This window comes from Cyprinodon variegatus, unplaced genomic scaffold (genome assembly GCF_000732505.1).
Source record: "Cyprinodon variegatus isolate N-32 unplaced genomic scaffold, C_variegatus-1.0 Scaffold45, whole genome shotgun sequence".
Classification (NCBI taxonomy): Eukaryota; Metazoa; Chordata; class Actinopteri; order Cyprinodontiformes; family Cyprinodontidae; genus Cyprinodon; species Cyprinodon variegatus.
In genome coordinates this window covers 673,654-683,256 of record NW_015150498.1, presented here as the reverse complement: position 1 = coordinate 683,256, position 9,603 = coordinate 673,654, and the positions used below count along the sequence as shown (strand labels likewise).

The 9,603-nt window shown below is 36.5% G+C and overlaps 1 protein-coding gene across 2 annotated transcripts in view; it reads left to right on the top strand.

Moving 5' to 3' along the window:
• The window catches only part of slc44a5 (solute carrier family 44 member 5), a 48,835-nt gene that overhangs the window by 1,029 nt on the left and 38,203 nt on the right, over positions 1–9,603 (top strand). The window lies entirely within an intron of this gene.

The following is a 9,603-nucleotide window of genomic DNA, read 5'->3' as shown; positions in this document are numbered from 1 at the left end:
TTTGGTTTAAAATATGGTTTAAGGAAGCAACTTTTGGTAAGTCTGATCTAATGCATGCTTTGCTGTTCCAGCATTAAACCATTGGTAATTATCGTCTTATTTTCACATAGCAGTGCTCTCCCAAAATGTTTTTTTCTTTTTCTAAATAAGGGTTAATTTCTTTTGGTTAAATTATGTTAATTTATAGTGTTACGGCAACATTTTATTTAAATAGAAACAGGGGCGGAGCTAGATGGGGGGCCAGAGGTGGCCATGGCCACCCTTAGCCAATCATTGGCCACCCCTACAATTTTTATCCTTCTAATACAGATGGTGGCAGCAGTAATACTCTGAAGGGGAATGTTCAAACTTTTTAAACATTTCATATATTAACACCTACTTGATAACAGATTATTCACATCAATATGCAAACATTAAATATGCTCTTTTCAGAACTAAGTTTTGAATTATTTGGGGTAAAGTTAAAATGATGTGCCTCTGCAAGTCATCTAGGAGTCTTCAGTGAAATCATAGATAAATAACTACTTTAATAATAACATATAAAAATTAATTAAATGTAGATATTAGTAGATTTAAATATATTTTTTTTGCAGAATGATTATTGATAAAAGTAGGTAATGACAATTGAAATATGTTCGCCCCAGATCTCAAACCTGAAAGAATTTTGTCCACTATTCCTTTTATTTACACAGCATAGATGTTTAAATATATGCGTCTATTTCTTAGCAAAGACCGCAGGGAAGTATAGTTTGTCTTTCATTTAGGAAATATGGATCTTGTGCTTGTTCCTGTTGGAACAGTGTAGATTGACCCTGAGGTTCTGGTGCCTTTTGGCCACCCCTCAGTGTACATTGGTTATTGACTGGCCACCCCTATTAGGATTTTCTGGCTGTGCCTCCTAATATAAACCCTGAAACAATTGATATTGTTGATTAAAAAAATCTGTCTAGATACTTTAACTTACTATTATATGCAGTTGGGTTTAATATATAATTTTGATATAAACTTCAATTCAAAGTGAAGGAATCAACAATGTTGTGTTGATTTATTTATTTATTTTTGCCTAGTGTCAGAGTACTCCTGAACTTACGACTACTTTAACCCAGGGCTGGGTGATAAATCAGTTTTATTAATTAATACAATTTGAGGTTTATTAAGATTCTATTATTAGGGAATTTGGGATTGGGAGGGGTTGGTCGGGGAACTGACAAACAGGCAAGTTTGAAAAAGTAGTTTTTGTCATTAATTAAGTTAAAATGAGAAAAGATTTGATTTTAAAAGTTGAAATATTGCACTTTAAAGCCATATCCTAGGATATTTTGGTCTTTTGAAAACATTTTAAAACTGAGGTTATCACCAAGAATTATGAGGTGTAATGGTAATTTTTGGACACAGTCACAATTTATGATATTTTATGAAAATTATACACCAATATCAAAACCTTATGGAGGACCAACTCTGACATAATTCAAAATAAATACATAAATTTATAAATATTCAATAAATACGTCTATAATGAAATGGGCCTTAATGATAAATGTATGCAGTAATTAAATTATACAATGAGGGAAAAAAGTATAAACATATTTGAATTAGATTGTTTATTCATTCATCTTTGTAATAACTAATGTATCATTGTTATACCATATAATACCCATATCATTTTCATTTTTAGCTGTACTTTTTGTGTGTATGTGTATTCTACTTCATGCATTTCTTCCTCTCAAAAATGAAAGGGTGCTAAAACAAGCCATACATGTAGAGAAGCGGCAAGTAAACTATGTTGGCAGATATCAGGTCATTTTCTCTTCCCCTAATTAAAAAAAAAAGAAACATCCATTACTGGAACTTAGCTTTCCGACTTTATCCCTATTTGAAGTTCTTATTTAATGCATCTTTTTTTTTGGTCAAACTGCAGTTGTCAGGATGAACATATCTCTGCAGCAGAGGGTCCCTTAGCCAGCGGTCACCACAGCTGGTCCAAACCTTCAAAGACATGGTCTATTTCTCACAATGACTCCCAGCAGGCAGTCAGGTTATCCTCAGTTTCATGCTCTCCCTCACCATCCTGCGCGCGTTCTCCTTGAATTGTGTTTACTGGACGCTCCAATAATTCCCCTCGGACATCCTTTGGGAAAGCATGGCCACCTCAAAAACATCCACCTCTTGGCAGTCTAAATGAAGGAACATTGGTAGTGCAGAATTTGCTGCGCATTACATAGTCAAGGTAAGCCTACTGTTTGGAGATGGACTCCATCACATGGGCATCGGTGAACAGCAGCCACGCCATGTAGCGTTGCCATCCTGCTCCACCCAAAACATATGAACCAGCTCCACAAAGGCCCCCTCTCTTCTTTCCACGGTTCTGGTCACACAGTGAATGGGCTCGAAAGCATTAGCAATGGGATTTGGATGCCGAAGTGGCTTTTCAGCTTTGTAATCAATCATACCGAATTTCTTGAGTGTTTTACGGTTGTGAGATATCGCTGGTATTACCAATGGATTCAACTGGCAGCAACAGAACCAATCCCATGATGTAATTGCTTAGAGTACTACAAGATGAGGCCCCCTTGCCACAAAACTATGAACAATGCCTCGCTTTTTTAATTTATATGTTGATATTTATAATATAATTATTGATAACAGTAAGACACAATCTTGTAAATTAAGTTAGTTTGGTTCACCATTTCATTTCCACCTGAAGAGGACAGCTTATGCCTATTTGTTGCTTAGTCTGCATTGAATCATGCTACCAGGCCACCCACAGGTACAACAAAGATGGCCACCTACAATGTGGCAGTTAGCTGAGCTGAGCCATTTAGCACAGTGATGGAATACCTGACTTTATTTGTTCAGTGGATGCTCTGACAGAACATGTTTCTGTTATCTTCAAGTGGACAACTTTAGTTGCATGTTATCCTTCATCATCTCCAACAGCAACTGTAGTCCTTTTAAACCATTTTTTTCTTTGTGATTTGACAAAACTGACAGGACATTGAGGCTCATTGCCTTGGTTAAGCATTGATATTGAAATAATCTAGAACGCCACAGATCACGCTGTTCCACACACAATCGTATGCCATACACTGTTGAATGGATCCTAACCTTTCAAATTCTTTCAAATATTTTTTTATCTGAGTCAACTTGAAGTAAAATGTTTTTTTCTTTATTTTATTTATGTATTTCTTACCTTGATGCTGTGCCCCTGTTTGTGTTTGGATTGAACAGCAATTACTTTTTCCTTGATAGCAGGCTGTTTTGAGGGTTCACTAGAACTCAGAGTTCTGTAGATTGGTTTACGTATTTAATTATTATCGGCTTGTCCTCAACCATTGCAAGCTGTTGCTTTACCATCAGGCATTGCAGGACGATCAGGTCAGCTGTGTACTGTAACTGCATCAGTTGTTGCCATCTAGCTGTCTAATAGTTGGGCAGATTACATCTATTTATGTCGGCTCATCACATTGGGTACTAACATTCTATTTAGCCTCGAAAAGGAATATTTAAACACTATGAGGACAGATGCTTGGTGTATATAACCTTATTTTGTCATGACCAAATTATTTTTTGTATATGCATATGGCATGGCTGTGTCCCTTTAAACAGTGGTACATAAACTGAGTGGAGTTGAATTCTGTTGACTAAATAGGTACACAGACCTATAATGCTGCAGGCAACAGGAGGACTCACTCAGGTAGTTCACAACAAAATGGTTGTGATTTATGTTAAGAATTTAAAGAAAATAAGAATTATGAATTTATACAAAAAATTGGTCTGCTAATGATAATAATGCCAGCAGATTACAACAGCCAGCCACAGCATCAAAACCATGTTTATTCATTGCACAAATCTAGTTTAGTGGTTTTCTCCAGAAAGGAGACAAGCAGTACTGGACATGAACTTTTTTGCTCAATTGGTCACTGTAGCTAGTAGATCAAGTGCCAGGGTGCACTTTGTCTGGCCTAAAGAGAAAAGCAACATTTCTTGCAACATTTAAACACTTTTTATAAGCTCTACACAAGCTTTGTCGAAGCTGCTACTGACACATTAGACCAAGTGTCGCGTCCATGTAAAGAAAATATAAAAGAGAGATCTCAAGGATAACGGTAACAACACCTTCAAATAATGGACGAATGGAGTGCACCATTCTGGCTCCATTCAGTAGTTGTAATTTCTGCTGTTGACCACATTGTTACTCTATTCCATTTGAGCATCAATAAAACAGCTGAGTGTCTGAAATATAATGATTTAATAAAGAAAAGTTAACACTGTGGTAAAATATTGCCTAGTTTTGTCTAATAGTTTTTGGTCTGGCTTGACCTATCTGTAGTTATGACAGAGATGTATGCTCATGCTTCAGGTTGGAGCTCCTCCTTCCTTTTAATTTGAGATTTTATTAGTTTCATAATCCTGGGACATTATATGTTTCCAAACAATAGTCTAGTTTTGATGATTGAGGAGAAATGTCTGCACTTTTTCTGTTCTTAATGAAAGATCGTCCCCAAAAAATGTCAGGATATCCTTTTTTCCATTGCTAGCAAGTGGTCACACATCCACCTAACCTATTCCTACTAGAAAGATCTTCCAAGAAAAAAAAAAACTTCTCCGGGAACTGTGACAGATTATTTGATGTTACTTTAACATACAGTATATTGTATAACCATCCATAATGCACAGAATACATAATGCTTTCTGTGTGGTCAATTTGTAAATGTAATATTAGCATAGTTAAATTCCACAGTGCTTAGTTTTTTTTTTTTAGCCATCTAAATGTAAACAAAAACAACAACAACAAAATCCGATTATGGCTGTCATTTATAGTGACAAATTGTTCCAAAAAAATATTAGCCTAGCATAACGGTCAATTAAGTAGTGGTCTTTGAGGGTTAAGATAATTAAACAGAGAAGACGTTACATTATTTAAAAAAATGGGGTAGGTAATAGCATGCACATGTGATAAAAAAAATGGTGTACTATAAGAGACCTTGCAGCTATTAGATTTTAGGCACCCATGACCAAATTTGGTCAGATATGTCACTTTGGTTAAAGAATGCAGAATTCATTCATTCCTTAAGATACTGGAAATGTCTGCATGCATACCCTAATTTACATTCATTTACATTCACCCACTCTAAAATCAGGGATGCTTTACATCGCTATGAAGCTCCACATCACTGAGGATTTTGCCAGGAGCAAAACTTACAAACAAGTCACCCTCTGTAATTTTTACAAAGTTTAACTTAGTCCTATTCTTTTATTTTGAATTTTAGGTACCTAGGTAAAGAGAGGAAATGCTGAATGGCTGGAGAGGTAACAGTTACTGGATATCAGAGAGGATATGTTGTAGCAGTTTATTGGTCCAGTTAAACAGTCACTCTTAAAATCATCTAAGAGAGACAAACTTCTTTAGTGAGACTTTCACCTCTCTAGAGCTGGTTGAAGACATAATGACAAATGTAATGACACACCAAAAGGTTCTAAAATGATGAATAAAATACTAAGGATGTCTTTATTTTAAGCATTAAAATAAAATAAAAAAAGTTTTTTTCTTTTATATTGGATCTTAAAATGTTATATTCATAACCTCATAAACCACATTTGCTGATTTTCCTGTCTCGTGTATTAGACTGATAATATTAGCAGCTTTACATCCTATTTGGGATATTTTCATTACTTTTTTTTAACACAGTGAAAAACAAAGGATTTATCATCTCTTTCGGTCTGCTTTTGCAGCTTTGAGCTTGTAGTGATAGATATATTTAGGCCACATGCAGATTTTCTCCCCATTAACCCACCTAACTAATTACCCAAGTAATGGAATCTTTTATCTTTATGCAGCAATATCCTTCTTATGAAATCAAACTAGTAATTTATTTTTTAATACATATTGCTGTTTTAATATAAGCCCCCAGGTTATAAATACAAAATTTAATGATTTATGTTGTTTTATTCATGTCTGGGGTCTTTGCTAAAAAAATATTTTTTATATGAAAGGTTTGCTGTGCAAAATAGGACATTTTGAGTTTACTGTCCAGACTGAACAATGGAAGGCCATGCAGTACATGAGTAAACAAACTTTATTGATGTCACAACAAGAAATAAACTCTCTGTATTTAACCTATCCACTTTGGTGAGCAGTGGGCTGCCACCGTGCAGCAATCGGGGGTTATGGGTCTTGCTCAGAGGCCCAGAGTAGCAGTGGGTTTCAAACTTACAACCTCAGGATCCCATGCCCTCTGCCCTAACCACTAGGCCACCTCTCCCCATGCAGAAGGAAAGCAAAACATTCTATTTAGTAACTTCTCATAAGAAATGGCAACTGAGTTAATGGTTTTTCATTTCTCTGACAGGATTGATGCAGCTGAATTTATACATTTTTACCGGTAAATTATTATTTGCTTAATCATAATACAGAATATAATTGTGCATTATTCATAGCAGTTAAAAGAAAACATCCTCCCTTCTTAAAATAAGCTAAACTGATCATCAGAGGAATGAGTAAATCTAATTTTTATTAGCTGCTCCAATTTATGATCTAGGAAAGATATCAGCTACAACATCTTCAAACATAGCAGAGGCACTGTCATATCACCCCCCACTGACAGGTCCTGATGGGGATAACTAGTGTCCACCCCCCCAGTCCGACACAGATCTCCCCTCAGAGTGCATGACTTCTGCAATCTGCCACTCAAGACTGCAGTCTGTCAGCTGCAGTTGAACCGCTCTGTTCTCTTTAGACATGTAGCTCGCCATAGGGAATGTCAAACTCCATCTCTTCCTTTTACAAGTTCAGCCTCACACTTTATGGTGTGCAATAGATATGACACTGGAAAACATTGACGTGCACAGATCCAATATCTTGATTAGATATCGGCTCAGATATTTACAAATTAGCTGGATTGGATAATGGAGGAATGAGCTTTGTGATCCAATCATTCAATGTAATTTTTAATATTATACATGGCAATACAGTTTCAAAGATCTACAGCAAGTATTGGACAGGCAAATTTTATCTTCATTTTAAAGTATATGTTTGCATCACACTTTGTATTAAACAGTTTTTTATTTATTTTTGCTAATAATGTCTACTTTATTTGTTAGTCAATAATAAAAGGTACAATCATATCACTGTGTGAATTGGCTACCTTTTTCAGCCCGATGTTTAACTCGCTAGACAAGGTATATGGTTCATTTATTTAACAGTGGTATTTGATCAGTGTTGTATAAGTGATGGGGTGTAAATTAGGGGTGTAAATCACACCCATCATAGCGATTCGATTCAGTATCGATTTCCTGACCCAACGATTCGATTATTTTCTATACTCAAGAATACACCACGGTACGATCGAGGCTAGACAATTTTTCAAATTTGAAATAAATCAATAAAAGCTGTAATATCGGTATGCATTTTTTTTGACAAACAACAGCAAATAACTTAAGTAGAAAAGTTGTTCTCCACCTAGGCCTATTAAAACCTCATTCACTGAAAAATAATAATGATACCTCGGCTCTAGGGTGTTGACGTCCCCGCCTCCTCCACAGACACTCTGCTGCACCTCTCCCAAATTGTACGTAGGTGACCGCACACAGTGCTGCAGACAGGAGGCCTGTTTTGTTTTTATGACTGAAATTGCGGAAAACAATTAGTGAAGTTGGACCAGCTAGAAGAACTAATCGATCTCATTCCCTAGACATCAATTTTGCAAAAATGTAAAGGAATCGATTCAAAATCGATTAAATCGATTTTTTTACCAGCCCTAATCTAGACCCACAGCGTGTAGTGCAGACCACGCTTCAATATTGAGCATAAATAAAAAATGTATGCGTCAATCTCACTGCGACACACATCTGCGGGGAGTATAACCAGGAAGTGAAGTAGGAGGGCAAAATAGGTGTAGCGCCACCGCAGCACGGGAGTCAAAATTACGGCCAAGCGCAAATGGATAAAAATAGACCGGAGGAAAAAAAAATTTAATAAATAATTATGAGTCGCTACTCTTGCAGACGTGTCAATGCATTGCATCGTTGGCTGTTGGATCTATTGATCGGTACAAAACGATTATTATTCACACCCCTGCCAAATATGTGTATTGAATTGGATTGTAAGAGAGTGGATTGATGCATCTCTAGAATTAACTGTAAGTCAGGTAAACTCCCTGTGGANATTTTATCTTCATTTTAAAGTATATGTTTGCATCACACTTTGTATTACTGTTTTTTATTTATTTTTGCTAATAATGTCTACTTTATTTGTTAGTCAATAATAAAAGGTACAATCATATCTGTGTTAATTGGTTACCTTTTTAAGCCCCATGTTTTAACTCACTAGACAAGGTATATGGTTCCTTTATTTAACAGTGGTATTTGATCAGTGTTGTATCAGTGATGCACTTAACCCAAATATTAGGAGTGTAAATCACACCCATCATGGCGATTCGATTTAGTATCGATTTCCTGACCCAACGATTCGATTACTTTCTATACTCAAGAATACACCACCAAAAATGGGACAATTTTTCCACCTGGATCCCCGCTCTTTTTCGCCGTCATGTCCCTCCGTTGCCGGACAAACTCGCCCCCCACTTCCTCATCGGGTCGGCCATATCTAGACTAGGGCTGGGTATTTTAGCCAAAGGGCTGAATCGATTCGATTTTGATTCATACAATTCTAAATCGATTAATTTCGATTCGATCTGTTTTTACAATAATGAAAGTGGTTCAACTGTGTTTAAATAAAATACTCATGTATTTAATTTTTTCCTGTTATATTAAACACAAAGTGCAAACTTGTAAATCACACAGTTTAAACTTGAGATGTGAACGGTCTCAAAAGTGCAAACTTGTTTGTGAAACGTGAAAAAGTGAAGCCTCACTAGAGCGAGCAGACGTGACAACGGGGACACAGCAGAGATGCATGAGCTGCATTATCTTCACTGCATAAACCGTATGTGCAGCGTTGTCTGAAACAACTACAGGGTGTTTGCTGGTCAGCCCCCATTTGTTAATGTCTTCAGTCAACCTATTGGTGATGTTTGCAGCTGTCTGGCTTGAAGTAATCTTGAGTGCATCTTCCCTGCTCATTTGAATGTGAACGTCACACACGTCACTATAAAACTAATCGATCTCATTCCCTAGACATCAATTTTGCAAAAATGTAAAGGAATCTATTCAAAATCGATTAAATTGATTTTTTTACCAGCCCTAATCTAGACCCACAGCGTGTAGTGGAGACCACGCTTCAATATTGAGCATAAATAAAAAAATGTATGCGTCAATCTCACTGCAACACACATCTGCGGGGAGTATAACCAGGAAGTGAGGTAGGAAGGCAAAATAGGTGTAGTGCCACCACAGCACGGGAGTCAGAATTACGGCCAAGCGCAAATGGATAAAAATAGACCGGAGGAAAAAGAATTAAATAATTATGAGTCGCTACTCTTGCGGACGTGTCGATGCATTGCATTGTTGGCTGTTGGATCTATTGATCGGTACAAACAAATTATTATTTACACCCCTGCCAAATATGTGTATTGAATTGGATTGTAAGAGAGTGGATTGATGCATCTCTAGAATTAACTGTAAGTCAGGTAAACTCCCTGTGGA